The sequence below is a fragment of the Bombus pascuorum genome, unplaced genomic scaffold (assembly GCF_905332965.1).
Source record: "Bombus pascuorum unplaced genomic scaffold, iyBomPasc1.1, whole genome shotgun sequence".
Lineage (NCBI taxonomy): Eukaryota > Metazoa > Arthropoda > Insecta > Hymenoptera > Apidae > Bombus > Bombus pascuorum.
In genome coordinates, this window is record NW_026869729.1 from 290816 (window position 1) to 311539 (window position 20724).

The 20724-nt window shown below is 36.9% G+C and overlaps 3 pseudogenes; all 3 read left to right on the forward strand.

Moving 5' to 3' along the window:
- Nucleotides 1-3875: 3875 nt before the first annotated feature.
- On the forward strand, nucleotides 3876-3994 carry LOC132915592 (5S ribosomal RNA; annotated as a pseudogene).
- Nucleotides 3995-12083: 8089 nt separating this feature from the next.
- Nucleotides 12084-12202, forward strand: LOC132915593 (5S ribosomal RNA; annotated as a pseudogene).
- Nucleotides 12203-20306: 8104 nt separating this feature from the next.
- On the forward strand, nucleotides 20307-20425 carry LOC132915594 (5S ribosomal RNA; annotated as a pseudogene).
- The last annotated feature ends 299 nt before the right edge of the window (nucleotides 20426-20724 follow it).

Here is a 20724-nt window from a genome sequence, read left to right on the forward strand (position 1 = left end):
AAACAACAGTAAACCGAACGGAATTAATCTGTTTGACTTCTATGCGGCTCAAGTCACGTATCAATATATGTACATTATTCTGTAGTTTTAATATTTTAAGCGTGCATTGTGCACAGGACAATTGTCTTCAATAAATTTTGCAAATCTGTTTATAGTAAGTGAGGGATCATTAGGCCAAAGAAAAATAAGGCGACTTTTAAAAGATGCAATGAAACTTGCTTCTGCTGAACATGGACTATGAAGGTCGAACATCTTCCCGTTTATTTTGCAATTAAATACATACTCGCCTTCCGCATTCTGGCCTGTGTGCCTGCTGGATCAGGCTGGCAAGCTGTTGGAGAGGATTGTGGCTGCCCGACTCGAGTCACATCTGTATCGACGTGCTCCGTCGATCGAAATATCTGATACTAGTTCCCCTTAAAACGCAACGAACTGAATCCATAATTAATGCGCTCATTGAACACTATATTTACATATTTTCGGCACCAAAAACGATCCTAACAGACCAGGGACAAAATTTTGTTAGCGATTTAATGACGAAATTTGAAGAAGCTTTTAAAATCAAACACATCAAAACAACTTCATTTCACCCACAGAGTAACGGATCTCTCGAAAGAACGCATGCCTCGGTTAAAGATTTAATTCGTACTGCATTACACGACAATGACAAAGAATGGGACGAAGTACTTAATTTCATTTGTTTAAGGTACAACACCGCGAAACATGAAGGAACAGGATTCTCTCCCTTTGAATTGACCTTTGGGCGAAAAGCTAACTTACCTTCCGCAATATCCAAATTCCCCACATTTACGTATGATGATATGTACTCACTTTGGCAAAAACAACTGAATAAATATTGGGAAACAGCTCACAAAACGCTTATTCAGAATAAGCAACGATACAAGCGAGACCAAGAAAGAAAGATTGTTAAAACTCAGACCGTGTTTAGAAAAGGAGACTTTGTTTTAATTCACAACGACCATAAAAGAGATAAGTTGCACATTGAATGGTTAGGACCTTACAGGATTAACGATGTGAAAACTCCTTATTACATTATTTCTATCGACAATGCTAAGAAAAAGATACATGGTAACCGACTGAAAGCGTACTTTTTTCAGGATAATGCTGACCCTAGCACTAGTAATAATACCCTTAATTAGATGCCTTGAATTCACGGGATAGGAATTACGCTTTGTAAACAAACCCAACCAATTCACGATCGAAAACTACAACGTGATTACGCCTCTGAAATTGTTAGCTTCCCGAACACTAACAAATATTGTAAAATTGCTATATTTAAGATTAACGAAATAACTTTTGTACCATTACATGTAGAAAACCAATTCATAATGATCCCTAAAAAAAAGGGGGGGGGGTAAACATATCCTTCGATCTACATTTATATAATTCCATTCTACTAAGATCTTAGAGGACCAAGATCAATCTAACCAGGGGGGTATGTCACGACCGGCTCACTTTAAAATCGGAGATAAAGATGTGGCGGCACTCGGCGACAATGTATATCGCTGAAGTGCCTAATGAACCATCAACATCCCAACGGTCCTTCCACCGAAGGCTCTAGAAGAAAGAGCGCGTGGCAACGGCCGCGGACGCCTGGCAAATGCGTTGACGGTGGGGATGTTGAGGGATAACAAAAGAAAGCGATCGGATCCGATCGAAAGTAAAAAATCATAAGAGCTTCAGTCTTAAAAGGTCACGCTTAGAGCTCGGAAGTAGATTGTAAAACCAAGTGTTAGAAGAAAAATAAAGTTTCTTTTTTTTATTCTTTTTTGTTGTTCTTTTGCATAATTTTACGTGACACTAGCAACGTTACCCTGAGACTGAAGCAACTGCCTAAACCAACGTCGGACGTGTACCGCTTATGGTCTTTCCTCGACGCATTCCTTTGTATATGCGCTTTCGAAGACCTTAGGCGGTTGAGAAACCGAAGACCAGATGTAGAGTTTTCTCAGAAGTGACGATCACTTCAACACTAATTAATTTTAAAATGATACTTAATTATCGATAGATAGTGCATTTTATGTTTATAAACGTGAAAAAAACAATTTTCGTTTCACCGAACTATGGTTATCCCACAATATATGTATCATTAATATATTATAAGGAACTATTCGAATATACGTACAAAATCGTTTTTATGCGTATTTTTACATACAACTTTTATTTACTTTAAATTATTCCAAATTTGAGGATAAAATTATGCAGACTATATACACAGAAGAAAGGGGATTAATTTTACCATATACTTCATTTGAAAGAAAGTTGCGTGAACTTCTCATGACGTAAAGTGTAAAAATTTAATAGAATGTAGATACAGTTTTCTATTATCGTTACAGATAAGAAATTTGTTAAACACTGATAAAGTTAAAGCCATTAATAGTGGTTGCAGCAAAGATTTGTTATTAATTCAAGATGAATAGGTTTCAAACAAAAAATTCCAGTTACTACTTATAGATTTGATTTTATAAAAAAAAACAAGAAATTAAAAATTTTATAAAAAAGTTTATTCGCATTAAAAATATTATATTTTATCGCATATCAGAATTTTAGATCTTACGTTTAAAATAGTTTTTTTTTACCTTTTTTTGCTTGTAAAGTTATTACATTAATAAAAATGTCAGGATCGGGTTAACTGAATTGATCGTGTAGTAAAATATCGATCCAAATATCTTGGAATCATTAAAAAAAATGCTTTTTTTATTGTGAAAAAATGGTACTTTATTACCGTTAATCATTTAACTGTAATATTGGCTATAATATTTAACAATAATATTTCTAGTACATCAACATTAATATACGTTCTAAATAATATGTGAAGAAATTTGAGGTTAGGTTGGAAGATATCTACACCGGAAATGACGCCTGCAAAATGGCGCACGTGATTGGTTAGAAATTAACCGCAGAACATCTTCATACGCTATTGATTATTTCCTGTAAATGAGGAATTTTAATATAATGTACAAAGTATATAAGATTTTGCATTAAAATTGTCGCAAATATTTTTAAAAATTAATTGGATTGTAGTATTTTTCAAAAATCATAATAATGTAAGATTCTATATGGAATTACTTTCTATCGTTCGCGCATAAGACCAGTACGTAACGACAAGCCTGAGGGTATATAAAGCCACCATCAGACGCGCAACGTAGGCATTTGTCGAGTCGTCTGCAAGCGGAGAGGATCTTATTTTGCTCGACAGTTTCAAACATTTTGTTTGTTGTGTGAACCTGTTCTAGCTTGTTCTACAACAATCACGAGCCATATACAGGTTAGTGTACTTATTATTATAATTTATTCATTAATTAGGTGAAATAGTTTAGGAAACAATAAGAAAACAATATCGTAACATCGACACTGTGTTAACCTCGAAAAAGAGGACATTTGCATTCCTGCAAATTAAGAAAACTACGAAGCCGTCGTCATGGCAAAGTCTAAGAAGAGAGTTTGTGATATTGACGCCAAGCCAAGTAGTACTAAACGATTAGCATCTTGGATCAGAAGAATCCGCAGTAAAAAATCAAGGTATTGCCGAAATCGCAGACGCGATTTACGGATTGAAGCAATGCTGACGTGTGCTCTCTTCAAAGCTGAAAATGAATTACGCATCAAGCAATCATCTAAAGCTTTAAAATTGCAGAAACTTAAAGAAAAATTATTGAAGAAGGAAAATTGTATAAATTACGAACGCTGCGATGATGAAGGCACGTCTCAGCAGAGCAATCCCTGGAAAGAGCCTGATTTGTGTCCTGAATTGAGAAGTTTAGACGATTTCATGTCTAAGCTATCAGAAGTAAAAGTACCAGTACGACGCTGAAGTAGTGGGAAAAATGCAAACCTTCAGGTTATGAAGACCGGCCAACGCCCAAGACGCGTTGAGTGCACTCGTTCCCGTCCGATCACGAAAGTTAAGCAACGCCGGGCACGGATAGTACTAAGATCGGTGACCGCTTGGGAACTCCGCGTGGTGTTGGTTTTTTTCAGAAGGAGATCAGCCCAGTATTTGAACTGTCTAAGAAGATGACGCGAGCAGTAACTGCCCGAAGAGGAAGATACAGCGGGGCATGAAAGGACAACCCTGATGACTGCCGCCTGGTATTACCGGGGTTGTCTGCCCTCAAAGCAGAGGAAGAAGGAGGAGTGGTTTTTTTAGTGGGTATGGCAACAACATCCGCGCGAGTCCCACATAACCCAGTGATTCGGGTCACTGGGCATGCGTAACAGCATTTTCCCCTACTCATGCAAAAAAAAAAGGTTATGAAGACCTGGAAGCTTATGTGACTACTTTTACAAGAGGATAATTTCTCGCAACGTTTTATCCACCAAATGCATAGAGATCTCTACAACAACTATATGCAATCTGGAGCGATTATGGAGCACCGTGTATCACGTCGGTGCTGCAGGAATAGAAATCGCATTACTATTCTGATGTATATAAGGATTTTTTTAATTTACAGCTTCACCGTTTGAGATGACATTTGGACAGACGGAGGGAGGGAGTTGGTGTTGTCAACGATGCTGAAGCGTACCACACGATTGGGGACCCTATGTTCTCTAGTCTCTGCACCTTTCATTGGTTTGGTTTGTAAACTGTATCGTGACCGATGCATTCGGGACCTTTACAATTTTTTGTGGTAATATAATTTTGTAGTAATATAATTTTGTAGTAATATAATTTTGTAGTAATATAATTTTGTAGTAATATAATTTTGTAGAAGTATAATTTTGTAGTAATATAATTTTGTAGTAAAATAATTTTGTAGTAATATAATTTTGTAGTAAAATAATTTTGTAGTAATATAATTTTGTAGTAATATAATTTTGTAGTAAAATAATTTTGTAGTAATATAATTTTGTAGTATTAATGAGCGTTCGAAATATATTTGAAGAATGTTTGATTCGATATTTTTTATTTTCAAAAGTATGGCAATTTACACAAAACATTACGTATTTTGTATGTCTTAGCGTTTAAAGAAAATTTGTATTGCATGGTAACTTATAGATTTAATAGTACCGTTTCGAATATTCTCTCCATTATTCTGAACGTCGAGATTTTGTATATATTTCCTTAATGTTAATTAACAGTTTTGTAGACTTTTGAATAAATAAAAAGGAATTGATAAAATTTGGAAAATGTCTACAATTTTCCTGCGATCTTCTAATTCGCCATATTAGTCCTTTTCAGTCCAGCATACTACACATAACAAAATTCTGTCGCAGGCAAGAGATCCGCTGTTGGCCGTCATCGGCGACATTATTTCGCCTGTCTGTGTATGAGATAAGGAGTGACGACAGACGATTGGTAGGGGATAAACAAAGGGGAAAATTGTTTGTTTTTAGCAAATCGTGCATGAAGTTTTCTGACTGACGATGAGTCGCACCATAATCACTTTGTACATAAACGTCTCATCACTCCGTGTTTCCGTATCTTGAACATCCAAGCATCAACTAATTCCAAAATCGTCTGACGCGCGATACACATAGGCTTATTGTGACAAGCTACAGCAAATTATAGCAAGTTTTATTTGGTGAGCTCTAATCTCTTTTGTTCGTTACCTGTGCACATGTGTTTTCTCAGGTCCAGAAAAGTTTTTTCAACGCTTGTACCACCAAGTTGTATGTGAGTTACTCTGGCTTGTCAATATGCCTTGTTCAAAGTTGAGAGCTGGATACTGTCACAGCTCTCTATCTTCCCATGTAATTATGATAATAGGAGCTTTATGAGGTATGGAGTAAATTAAATGCGTCTTTGTTGAATCTAGATGATCCAGAATGGCGAATTGTTACAAGTAGAACAACTAATCAAAGTAATAGACATACACATATATGAAATATGTTTCATATGGATAGGAAATTACTTTGAAATTTGACAAGCATTGCAATAAATATGTTGGTTCGGAAGTAATATTACTAGATACTTATTTTTACAGGTTGCAATATTCTCTTCACTAATTCATAGATTGATCTTAGAACAAATGAAGAACTTTACATGTTATTGGATTAACAAATAAAATGTATTGTTCCTCACAAATGGTATGCAGAGGAGTAATGAAAATAAAAGACAGGTGTATATTACAGTTCAAGTGACGCGAGAGACTGAAATACTATTTATACAAATTGCGGATGGATGGATACTGTGAAAAATCTTTCACATACTGATTGTAGGAAAGCAGAGATGGAAAATGAAGCAACGTATTTTAAAATTGAATCCCTAAGTATAGCATGTAGATAATATTTTGAGTGTTGATGGAGGACAAAATTATGCACATTCCTTTTTCAATTCCAAGGAATTGCATCATCGATGAGTCGGTTGTCAAAACATGATGGAAATAGCTCATTGTTAATTGAACAAGTTTGATATAATTACACAACCTAAACATTTAACTTGAAATTTGTTCGAAGAAATTTACTTTTACTTATACGTGATGTCAAGTGCGGTATTAAGTATCATGCTTTCATAACTATTGTTTTAAATATTTTTGTGTTGAAATATTGTCGTTTGGGTGTCTGTTCTGTACTACAGGAGTACCCGAAATAATTTTACTCGTCGTGTACAGTTAAACAACTACAGGCAGTTGATTCTATTCCTGGAACGCGTTGGATTCGTGTTTACGTGGTACGTTGATTAGAATGATTTAGAGGTGGTTTACTGATGCCAAGCAAGGTAGATATCATTTCCGAACTACCACTGGAGGTTTCGCACTTGTTACTTCGAAAATTGGATCCCTCCTCCCTGCAGAGCGCCGCGCTTGTCTCGCGCAAATGGTTGAACATATGCAGATCCGACAAGTGTCTTCGGCGGACAGCAAGAAGTCACATCCGGCGTACGAGAAAGGGGTTCAGGATGGGGTTCCTCGGAACCACAGCCGCTAAAGCTGCCGAACAACAATCAAGGAGTAGAGTACGAGGTGCGAGGAACCTACGACACGAAGTAGGCTTATCCACTGCTCGTACGACGGTCATCGTTCGAAGGTTACGTGGTCCTCCGAAAATTTCGATGCGAAATCGTCCTATCGATGTTGAACCGCTAAAATGTATTAGACTGTAATTGATAGTATGTACCTTAATTCGACAGTTTGATTTTGCGAGAACACGAAACTGCCTTGTCCTACGAAAATGATTCAGAACTGTAGCGCAAAGCTTGAAATAAAATGGTGCCATTGAGACGGCAATTTGTTTCAGCCGCGGCAGTTTTCTACAGAAATATCGACAATGTAACTCACATTGACGCTCAGTCGTGTACCGCGTTACACTCTATCTGTGGACTAGAAAGGGTCTTGGCCGCCTTCGTGAGAAAGCCGTACCGTCTTTCGTGTTAACGGTGCACTCGCTCTGACAAGTGGGTTTCAGGACGGGCGGCAAAGTTTCCTTCGAAGAGCTTGCCCACTTCATTACATAAGAGCATCGGGCGATACGAGGACGACGAGAACGTCGGTCGTGCCGCCCTTCAGAAGCTGTACCAGCCTCACCATGCGCTTTATCCGACGAGAGGCTCCCTCCCACTGACACCGTGAAATAAGTGTCGTAGCTTGGGCGCAATTATCCGCGTCCTCTCCGCTAATACCCGTCCGGAGATACCGTCCGTACCAGGCGCTACGTCACGGCAGGCTATCCTCGTCGTCCTGCATCTCCCCGCATGTTTATAGACTGACGGAGCGTCATACTCGATTTTGTGATGGCGTGAACGTTATTCAAATATGTAATAACGTTACCAAACCCACTATAACTATAAATTACTTTCCCACAGAACTTCGACTCATTCTATATCTTGGATAGTTCACAAGTACGTATGCGCGAGATATATATTTCATTATAGAAGCCCTGAATCAAGTATTGAATTTAAGAGGTAATGGTTTGTAGCCTTAAGTACTGAAACTTATTCTATAATGGGAGCAACTGCCACAAATAGGAATCTAATCATTCTAACTAAAGACAAATTCTATCGACGAAATATTTAGTATGTAATTATAATATAAATTATACAATCATATAGTATAGTTTAATGTCATCATTAATTTCTATATTCATACAATACCGCATATCATTTGCAAATGTATATTTTATACCAAGTAGTATTGCAATTGTGCCACTCGGAAGACAAACTTATTAATTCCATCTTCCGATATTACCTGTACTTATATAGAAATATAATACTAAATACTAAAATATATCATAAGTATTTCATATTTGAAACAACAGTAAACCGAACGGAATTAATCTGTTTGACTTCTATGCGGCTCAAGTCACGTATCAATATATGTACATTATTCTGTAGTTTTAATATTTTAAGCGTGCATTGTGCACAGGACAATTGTCTTCAATAAATTTTGCAAATCTGTTTATAGTAAGTGAGGGATCATTAGGCCAAAGAAAAATAAGGCGACTTTTAAAAGATGCAATGAAACTTGCTTCTGCTGAACATGGACTATGAAGGTCGAACATCTTCCCGTTTATTTTGCAATTAAATACATACTCGCCTTCCGCATTCTGGCCTGTGTGCCTGCTGGATCAGGCTGGCAAGCTGTTGGAGAGGATTGTGGCTGCCCGACTCGAGTCACATCTGTATCGACGTGCTCCGTCGATCGAAATATCTGATACTAGTTCCCCTTAAAACGCAACGAACTGAATCCATAATTAATGCGCTCATTGAACACTATATTTACATATTTTCGGCACCAAAAACGATCCTAACAGACCAGGGACAAAATTTTGTTAGCGATTTAATGACGAAATTTGAAGAAGCTTTTAAAATCAAACACATCAAAACAACTTCATTTCACCCACAGAGTAACGGATCTCTCGAAAGAACGCATGCCTCAGTTAAAGATTTAATTCGTACTGCATTACACGACAATGACAAAGAATGGGACGAAGTACTTAATTTTATTTGTTTAGGGTACAACACCGCGAAACATGAAGGAACAGGATTCTCTCCCTTTGAATTGACCTTTGGGCGAAAAGCTAACTTACCTTCCGCAATATCCAAATTCCCCACACTTACGTATGATGATATGTACTCACTTTGGCAAAAACAACTGAATAAATATTGGGAAACAGCTCACAAAACGCTTATTCAGAATAAGCAACGATACAAGCGAGACCAAGAAAGAAAGATTGTTAAAACTCAGACCGTGTTTAGAAAAGGAGACTTTGTTTTAATTCACAACGACCATAAAAGAGATAAGTTGCACATTGAATGGTTAGGACCTTACAGGATTAACGATGTGAAAACTCCTTATTACATTATTTCTATCGACAATGCTAAGAAAAAGATACATGGTAACCGACTGAAAGCGTACTTTTTTCAGGATAATGCTGACCCTAGCACTAGTAATAATACCCTTAATTAGATGCCTTGAATTCACGGGATAGGAATTACGCTTTGTAAACAAACCCAACCAATTCACGATCGAAAACTACAACGTGATTACGCCTCTGAAATTGTTAGCTTCCCGAACACTAACAAATATTGTAAAATTGCTATATTTAAGATTAACGAAATAACTTTTGTACCATTACATGTAGAAAACCAATTCATAATGATCCCTAAAAAAAAGGGGGGGGGGTAAACATATCCTTCGATCTACATTTATATAATTCCATTCTACTAAGATCTTAGAGGACCAAGATCAATCTAACCAGGGGGGTATGTCACGACCGGCTCACTTTAAAATCGGAGATAAAGATGTGGCGGCACTCGGCGACAATGTATATCGCTGAAGTGCCTAATGAACCATCAACATCCCAACGGTCCTTCCACCGAAGGCTCTAGAAGAAAGAGCGCGTGGCAACGGCCGCGGACGCCTGGCAAATGCGTTGACGGTGGGGATGTTGAGGGATAACAAAAGAAAGCGATCGGATCCGATCGGAAGTAAAAAATCATAAGAGCTTCAGTCTTAAAAGGTCACGCTTAGAGCTCGGAAGTAGATTGTAAAACCAAGTGTTAGAAGAAAAATAAAGTTTCTTTTTTTTATTCTTTTTTGTTGTTCTTTTGCATAATTTTACGTGACACTAGCAACGTTACCCTGAGACTGAAGCAACTGCCTAAACCAACGTCGGACGTGTACCGCTTATGGTCTTTCCTCGACGCATTCCTTTGTATATGCGCTTTCGAAGACCTTAGGCGGTTGAGAAACCGAAGACCAGATGTAGAGTTTTCTCAGAAGTGACGATCACTTCAACACTAATTAATTTTAAAATGATACTTAATTATCGATAGATAGTGCATTTTATGTTTATAAACGTGAAAAAAACAATTTTCGTTTCACCGAACTATGGTTATCCCACAATATATGTATCATTAATATATTATAAGGAACTATTCGAATATACGTACAAAATCGTTTTTATGCGTATTTTTACATACAACTTTTATTTACTTTAAATTATTCCAAATTTGAGGATAAAATTATGCAGACTATATACACAGAAGAAAGGGGATTAATTTTACCATATACTTCATTTGAAAGAAAGTTGCGTGAACTTCTCATGACGTAAAGTGTAAAAATTTAATAGAATGTAGATACAGTTTTCTATTATCGTTACAGATAAGAAATTTGTTAAACACTGATAAAGTTAAAGCCATTAATAGTGGTTGCAGCAAAGATTTGTTATTAATTCAAGATGAATAGGTTTCAAACAAAAAATTCCAGTTACTACTTATAGATTTGATTTTATAAAAAAAAACAAGAAATTAAAAATTTTATAAAAAAGTTTATTCGCATTAAAAATATTATATTTTATCGCATATCAGAATTTTAGATCTTACGTTTAAAATAGTTTTTTTTTACCTTTTTTTGCTTGTAAAGTTATTACATTAATAAAAATGTCAGGATCGGGTTAACTGAATTGATCGTGTAGTAAAATATCGATCCAAATATCTTGGAATCATTAAAAAAAATGCTTTTTTTATTGTGAAAAAATGGTACTTTATTACCGTTAATCATTTAACTGTAATATTGGCTATAATATTTAACAATAATATTTCTAGTACATCAACATTAATATACGTTCTAAATAATATGTGAAGAAATTTGAGGTTAGGTTGGAAGATATCTACACCGGAAATGACGCCTGCAAAATGGCGCACGTGTGATTGGTTAGAAATTAACCGCAGAACATCTTCATACGCTATTGATTATTTCCTGTAAATGAGGAATTTTAATATAATGTACAAAGTATATAAGATTTTGCATTAAAATTGTCGCAAATATTTTTAAAAATTAATTGGATTGTAGTATTTTTCAAAAATCATAATAATGTAAGATTCTATATGGAATTACTTTCTATCGTTCGCGCATAAGACCAGTACGTAACGACAAGCCTGAGGGTATATAAAGCCACCATCAGACGCGCAACGTAGGCATTTGTCGAGTCGTCTGCAAGCGGAGAGGATCTTATTTTGCTCGACAGTTTCAAACATTTTGTTTGTTGTGTGAACCTGTTCTAGCTTGTTCTACAACAATCACGAGCCATATACAGGTTAGTGTACTTATTATTATAATTTATTCATTAATTAGGTGAAATAGTTTAGGAAACAATAAGAAAACAATATCGTAACATCGACACTGTGTTAACCTCGAAAAGAGGACATTTGCATTCCTGCAAATTAAGAAAACTACGAAGCCGTCGTCATGGCAAAGTCTAAGAAGAGAGTTTGTGATATTGACGCCAAGCCAAGTAGTACTAAACGATTAGCATCTTGGATCAGAAGAATCCGCAGTAAAAAATCAAGGTATTGCCGAAATCGCAGACGCGATTTACGGATTGAAGCAATGCTGACGTGTGCTCTCTTCAAAGCTGAAAATGAATTACGCATCAAGCAATCATCTAAAGCTTTAAAATTGCAGAAACTTAAAGAAAAATTATTGAAGAAGGAAAATTGTATAAATTACGAACGCTGCGATGATGAAGGCACGTCTCAGCAGAGCAATCCCGGAAAGAGCCTGATTTGTGTCCTGAATTGAGAAGTTTAGACGATTTCATGTCTAAGCTATCAGAAGTAAAAGTACCAGTACGACGCTGAAGTAGTGGGAAAAATGCAAACCTTCAGGTTATGAAGACCGGCCAACGCCCAAGACGCGTTGAGTGCACTCGTTCCCGTCCGATCACGAAAGTTAAGCAACGCCGGGCACGGATAGTACTAAGATCGGTGACCGCTTGGGAACTCCGCGTGGTGTTGGTTTTTTTCAGAAGGAGATCAGCCCAGTATTTGAACTGTCTAAGAAGATGACGCGAGCAGTAACTGCCCGAAGAGGAAGATACAGCGGGGCATGAAAGGACAACCCTGATGACTGCCGCCTGGTATTACCGGGGTTGTCTGCCCTCAAAGCAGAGGAAGAAGGAGGAGTGGTTTTTTTAGTGGGTATGGCAACAACATCCGCGCGAGTCCCACATAACCCAGTGATTCGGGTCACTGGGCATGCGTAACAGCATTTTCCCCTCCTCATGCAAAAAAAAAAGGTTATGAAGACCTGGAAGCTTATGTGACTACTTTTACAAGAGGATAATTTCTCGCAACGTTTTATCCACCAAATGCATAGAGATCTCTACAACAACTATATGCAATCTGGAGCGATTATGGAGCACCGTGTATCACGTCGGTGCTGCAGGAATAGAAATCGCATTACTATTCTGATGTATATAAGGATTTTTTTAATTTACAGCTTCACCGTTTGAGATGACATTTGGACAGACGGAGGGAGGGAGTTGGTGTTGTCAACGATGCTGAAGCGTACCACACGATTGGGGACCCTATGTTCTCTAGTCTCTGCACCTTTCATTGGTTTGGTTTGTAAACTGTATCGTGACCGATGCATTCGGGACCTTTACAATTTTTTGTGGTAATATAATTTTGTAGTAATATAATTTTGTAGTAATATAATTTTGTAGTAATATAATTTTGTAGTAATATAATTTTGTAGAAGTATAATTTTGTAGTAATATAATTTTGTAGTAAAATAATTTTGTAGTAATATAATTTTGTAGTAAAATAATTTTGTAGTAATATAATTTTGTAGTAATATAATTTTGTAGTAAAATAATTTTGTAGTAATATAATTTTGTAGTATTAATGAGCGTTCGAAATATATTTGAAGAATGTTTGATTCGATATTTTTTATTTTCAAAAGTATGGCAATTTACACAAAACATTACGTATTTTGTATGTCTTAGCGTTTAAAGAAAATTTGTATTGCATGGTAACTTATAGATTTAATAGTACCGTTTCGAATATTCTCTCCATTATTCTGAACGTCGAGATTTTGTATATATTTCCTTAATGTTAATTAACAGTTTTGTAGACTTTTGAATAAATAAAAAGGAATTGATAAAATTTGGAAAATGTCTACAATTTTCCTGCGATCTTCTAATTCGCCATATTAGTCCTTTTCAGTCCAGCATACTACACATAACAAAATTCTGTCGCAGGCAAGAGATCCGCACATGTGTCCAGGCTGTTGGCCGTCATCGGCGACATTATTTCGCCTGTCTGTGTATGAGATAAGGAGTGACGACAGACGATTGGTAGGGGATAAACAAAGGGGAAAATTGTTTGTTTTTAGCAAATCGTGCATGAAGTTTTCTGACTGACGATGAGTCGCACCATAATCACTTTGTACATAAACGTCTCATCACTCCGTGTTTCCGTATCTTGAACATCCAAGCATCAACTAATTCCAAAATCGTCTGACGCGCGATACACATAGGCTTATTGTGACAAGCTACAGCAAATTATAGCAAGTTTTATTTGGTGAGCTCTAATCTCTTTTGTTCGTTACCTGTGCACATGTGTTTTCTCAGGTCCAGAAAAGTTTTTTCAACGCTTGTACCACCAAGTTGTATGTGAGTTACTCTGGCTTGTCAATATGCCTTGTTCAAAGTTGAGAGCTGGATACTGTCACAGCTCTCTATCTTCCCATGTAATTATGATAATAGGAGCTTTATGAGGTATGGAGTAAATTAAATGCGTCTTTGTTGAATCTAGATGATCCAGAATGGCGAATTGTTACAAGTAGAACAACTAATCAAAGTAATAGACATACACATATATGAAATATGTTTCATATGGATAGGAAATTACTTTGAAATTTGACAAGCATTGCAATAAATATGTTGGTTCGGAAGTAATATTACTAGATACTTATTTTTACAGGTTGCAATATTCTCTTCACTAATTCATAGATTGATCTTAGAACAAATGAAGAACTTTACATGTTATTGGATTAACAAATAAAATGTATTGTTCCTCACAAATGGTATGCAGAGGAGTAATGAAAATAAAAGACAGGTGTATATTACAGTTCAAGTGACGCGAGAGACTGAAATACTATTTATACAAATTGCGGATGGATGGATACTGTGAAAAATCTTTCACATACTGATTGTAGGAAAGCAGAGATGGAAAATGAAGCAACGTATTTTAAAATTGAATCCCTAAGTATAGCATGTAGATAATATTTTGAGTGTTGATGGAGGACAAAATTATGCACATTCCTTTTTCAATTCCAAGGAATTGCATCATCGATGAGTCGGTTGTCAAAACATGATGGAAATAGCTCATTGTTAATTGAACAAGTTTGATATAATTACACAACCTAAAGATTTAACTTGAAATTTGTTCGAAGAAATTTACTTTTACTTATACGTGATGTCAAGTGCGGTATTAAGTATCATGCTTTCATAACTATTGTTTTAAATATTTTTGTGTTGAAATATTGTCGTTTGGGTGTCTGTTCTGTACTACAGGAGTACCCGAAATAATTTTACTCGTCGTGTACAGTTAAACAACTACAGGCAGTTGATTCTATTCCTGGAACGCGTTGGATTCGTGTTTACGTGGTACGTTGATTAGAATGATTTAGAGGTGGTTTACTGATGCCAAGCAAGGTAGATATCATTTCCGAACTACCACTGGAGGTTTCGCACTTGTTACTTCGAAAATTGGATCCCTCCTCCCTGCAGAGCGCCGCGCTTGTCTCGCGCAAATGGTTGAACATATGCAGATCCGACAAGTGTCTTCGGCGGACAGCAAGAAGTCACATCCGGCGTACGAGAAAGGGGTTCAGGATGGGGTTCCTCGGAACCACAGCCGCTAAAGCTGCCGAACAACAATCAAGGAGTAGAGTACGAGGTGCGAGGAACCTACGACACGAAGTAGGCTTATCCACTGCTCGTACGACGGTCATCATTGGAAGGTTACGTGGTCCTCCGAAAATTTCGATGCGAAATCGTCCTATCGATGTTGAACCGCTAAAATGTATTAGACTGTAATTGATAGTATGTACCTTAATTCGACAGTTTGATTTTGCGAGAACACGAAACTGCCTTGTCCTACGAAAATGATTCAGAACTGTAGCGCAAAGCTTGAAATAAAATGGTGCCATTGAGACGGCAATTTGTTTCAGCCGCGGCAGTTTTCTACAGAAATATCGACAATGTAACTCACATTGACGCTCAGTCGTGTACCGCGTTACACTCTATCTGTGGACTAGAAAGGGTCTTGGCCGCCTTCGTGAGAAAGCCGTACCGTCTTTCGTGTTAACGGTGCACTCGCTCTGACAAGTGGGTTTCAGGACGGGCGGCAAAGTTTCCTTCGAAGAGCTTGCCCACTTCATTACATAAGAGCATCGGGCGATACGAGGACGACGAGAACGTCGGTCGTGCCGCCCTTCAGAAGCTGTACCAGCCTCACCATGCGCTTTATCCGACGAGAGGCTCCCTCCCACTGACACCGTGAAATAAGTGTCGTAGCTTGGGCGCAATTATCCGCGTCCTCTCCGCTAATACCCGTCCGGAGATACCGTCCGTACCAGGCGCTACGTCACGGCAGGCTATCCTCGTCGTCCTGCATCTCCCCGCATGTTTATAGACTGACGGAGCGTCATACTCGATTTTGTGATGGCGTGAACGTTATTCAAATATGTAATAACGTTACCAAACCCACTATAACTATAAATTACTTTCCCACAGAACTTCGACTCATTCTATATCTTGGATAGTTCACAAGTACGTATGCGCGAGATATATATTTCATTATAGAAGCCCTGAATCAAGTATTGAATTTAAGAGGTAATGGTTTGTAGCCTTAAGTACTGAAACTTATTCTATAATGGGAGCAACTGCCACAAATAGGAATCTAATCATTCTAACTAAAGACAAATTCTATCGACGAAATATTTAGTATGTAATTATAATATAAATTATACAATCATATAGTATAGTTTAATGTCATCATTAATTTCTATATTCATACAATACCGCATATCATTTGCAAATGTATATTTTATACCAAGTAGTATTGCAATTGTGCCACTCGGAAGACAAACTTATTAATTCCATCTTCCGATATTACCTGTACTTATATAGAAATATAATACTAAATACTAAAATATATCATAAGTATTTCATATTTGAAACAACAGTAAACCGAACGGAATTAATCTGTTTGACTTCTATGCGGCTCAAGTCACGTATCAATATATGTACATTATTCTGTAGTTTTAATATTTTAAGCGTGCATTGTGCACAGGACAATTGTCTTCAATAAATTTTGCAAATCTGTTTATAGTAAGTGAGGGATCATTAGGCCAAAGAAAAATAAGGCGACTTTTAAAAGATGCAATGAAACTTGCTTCTGCTGAACATGGACTATGAAGGTCGAACATCTTCCCGTTTATTTTGCAATTAAATACATATTCGCCTTCCGCATTCTGGCCTGTGTGCCTGCTGGATCAGGCTGGCAAGCTGTTGGAGAGGATTGTGGCTGCCCGACTCGAGTCACATCTGTATGGACGTGCTCCGTCGATCGAAATATCTGATACTAGTTCCCCTTAAAACGCAACGAACTGAATCCATAATTAATGCGCTCATTGAACACTATATTTACATATTTTCGGCACCAAAAACGATCCTAACAGACCAGGGACAAAATTTTGTTAGCGATTTAATGACGAAATTTGAAGAAGCTTTTAAAATCAAACACATCAAAACAACTTCATTTCACCCACAGAGTAACGGATCTCTCGAAAGAACGCATGCCTCGGTTAAAGATTTAATTCGTACTGCATTACACGACAATGACAAAGAATGGGACGAAGTACTTAATTTCATTTGTTTAAGGTACAACACCGCGAAACATGAAGGAACAGGATTCTCTCCCTTTGAATTGACCTTTGGGCGAAAAGCTAACTTACCTTCCGCAATATCCAAATTCCCCACATTTACGTATGATGATATGTACTCACTTTGGCAAAAACAACTGAATAAATATTGGGAAACAGCTCACAAAACGCTTATTCAGAATAAGCAACGATACAAGCGAGACCAAGAAAGAAAGATTGTTAAAACTCAGACCGTGTTTAGAAAAGGAGACTTTGTTTTAATTCACAACGACCATAAAAGAGATAAGTTGCACATTGAATGGTTAGGACCTTACAGGATTAACGATGTGAAAACTCCTTATTACATTATTTCTATCGACAATGCTAAGAAAAAGATACATGGTAACCGACTGAAAGCGTACTTTTTTCAGGATAATGCTGACCCTAGCACTAGTAATAATACCCTTAATTAGATGCCTTGAATTCACGGGATAGGAATTACGCTTTGTAAACAAACCCAACCAATTCACGATCGAAAACTACAACGTGATTACGCCTCTGAAATTGTTAGCTTCCCGAACACTAACAAATATTGTAAAATTGCTATATTTAAGATTAACGAAATAACTTTTGTACCATTACATGTAGAAAACCAATTCATAATGATCCCTAAAAAAAAGGGGGGGGGGGTAAACATATCCTTCGATCTACATTTATATAATTCCATTCTACTAAGATCTTAGAGGACCAAGATCAATCTAACCAGGGGGGTATGTCACGACCGGCTCACTTTAAAATCGGAGATAAAGATGTGGCGGCACTCGGCGACAATGTATATCGCTGAAGTGCCTAATGAACCATCAACATCCCAACGGTCCTTCCACCGAAGGCTCTAGAAGAAAGAGCGCGTGGCAACGGCCGCGGACGCCTGGCAAATGCGTTGACGGTGGGGATGTTGAGGGATAACAAAAGAAAGCGATCGGATCCGATCGGAAGTAAAAAATCATAAGAGCTTCAGTCTTAAAAGGTCACGCTTAGAGCTCGGAAGTAGATTGTAAAACCAAGTGTTAGAAGAAAAATAAAGTTTCTTTTTTTTATTCTTTTTTGTTGTTCTTTTGCATAATTTTACGTGACACTAGCAACGTTACCCTGAGACTGAAGCAACTGCCTAAACCAACGTCGGACGTGTACCGCTTATGGTCTTTCCTCGACGCATTCCTTTGTATATGCGCTTTCGAAGACCTTAGGCGGTTGAGAAACCGAAGACCAGATGTAGAGTTTTCTCAGAAGTGACGATCACTTCAACACTAATTAATTTTAAAATGATACTTAATTATCGATAGATAGTGCATTTTATGTTTATAAACGTGAAAAAAACAATTTTCGTTTCACCGAACTATGGTTATCCCACAATATATGTATCATTAATATATTATAAGGAACTATTCGAATATACGTACAAAATCGTTTTTATGCGTATTTTTACATACAACTTTTATTTACTTTAAATTATTCCAAATTTGAGGATAAAATTATGCAGACTATATACACAGAAGAAAGGGGATTAATTTTACCATATACTTCATTTGAAAGAAAGTTGCGTGAACTTCTCATGACGTAAAGTGTAAAAATTTAATAGAATGTAGATACAGTTTTCTATTATCGTTACAGATAAGAAATTTGTTAAACACTGATAAAGTTAAAGCCATTAATAGTGGTTGCAGCAAAGATTTGTTATTAATTCAAGATGAATAGGTTTCAAACAAAAAATTCCAGTTACTACTTATAGATTTGATTTTATAAAAAAAAACAAGAAATTAAAAATTTTATAAAAAAGTTTATTCGCATTAAAAATATTATATTTTATCGCATATCAGAATTTTAGATCTTACGTTTAAAATAGTTTTTTTTTACCTTTTTTTGCTTGTAAAGTTATTACATTAATAAAAATGTCAGGATCGGGTTAACTGAATTGATCGTGTAGTAAAATATCGATCCAAATATCTTGGAATCATTAAAAAAAATGCTTTTTTTATTGTGAAAAAATGGTACTTTATTACCGTTAATCATTTAACTGTAATATTGGCTATAATATTTAACAATAATATTTCTAGTACATCAACATTAATATACGTTCTAAATAATATGTGAAGAAATTTGAGGTTAGGTTGGAAGATATCTACACCGGAAATGACGCCTGCAAAATGGCGCACGTGATTGGTTAGAAATTAACCGCAGAACATCTTCATACGCTATTGATTATTTCCTGTAAATGAGGAATTTTAATATAATGTACAAAGTATATAAGATTTTGCATTAAAATTGTCGCAAATATTTTTAAAAATTAATTGGATTGTAGTATTTTTCAAAAATCATAATAATGTAAGATTCTATATGGAATTACTTTCTATCGTTCGCGCATAAGACCAGTACGTAACGACAAGCCTGAGGGTATATAAAGCCACCATCAGACGCGCAACGTAGGCATTTGTCGAGTCGTCTGCAAGCGGAGAGGATCTTATTTTGCTCGACAGTTTCAAACATTTTGTTTGTTGTGTGAACCTGTTCTAGCTTGTTCTACAACAATCACGAGCCATATACAGGTTAGTGTACTTATTATTATAATTTATTCATTAATTAGGTGAAATAGTTTAGGAAACAATAAGAAAACAATATCGTAACATCGACACTGTGTTAACCTCGAAAAAGAGGACATTTGCATTCCTGCAAATTAAGAAAACTACGAAGCCGTCGTCATGGCAAAGTCTAAGAAGAGAGTTTGTGATATTGACGCCAAGCCAAGTAGTACTAAACGATTAGCATCTTGGATCAGAAGAATCCGCAGTAAAAAATCAAGGTATTGCCGAAATCGCAGACGCGATTTACGGATTGAAGCAATGCTGACGTGTGCTCTCTTCAAAGCTGAAAATGAATTACGCATCAAGCAATCATCTAAAGCTTTAAAATTGCAGAAACTTAAAGAAAAATTATTGAAGAAGGAAAATTGTATAAATTACGAACGCTGCGATGATGAAGGCACGTCTCAGCAGAGCAATCCCTGGAAAGAGCCTGATTTGTGTCCTGAATTGAGAAGTTTAGACGATTTCATGTCTAAGCTATCAGAAGTAAAAGTACCAGTACGACGCTGAAGTAGTGGGAAAAATGCAAACCTTCAGGTTATGAAGACCGGCCAACGCCCAAGACGCGTTGAGTGCACTCGTTCCCGTCCGATCACGAAAGTTAAGCAACGCCGGGCACGGATAGTACTAAGATCGGTGACCGCTTGGGAACTCCGCGTGGTGTTGGTTTTTTTCAGAAGGAGATCAGCCCAGTATTTGAACTGTCTAAGAAGATGACGCGAGCAGTAACTGCCCGAAGAGGAAGATACAGCGGGGCATGAAAGGACAACCCTGATGACTGCCGCCTGGTATTACCGGGGTTGTCTGCCCTCAAAGCAGAGGAAGAAGGAGGAGTGGTTTTTTTAGTGGGTATGGCAACAACATCCGCGCGAGTCCCACATAACCCAGTGATTCGGGTCACTGGGCATGCGTAACAGCATTTTCCCCTCCTCATGCAAAAAAAAAAGGTTATGAAGACCTGGAAGCTT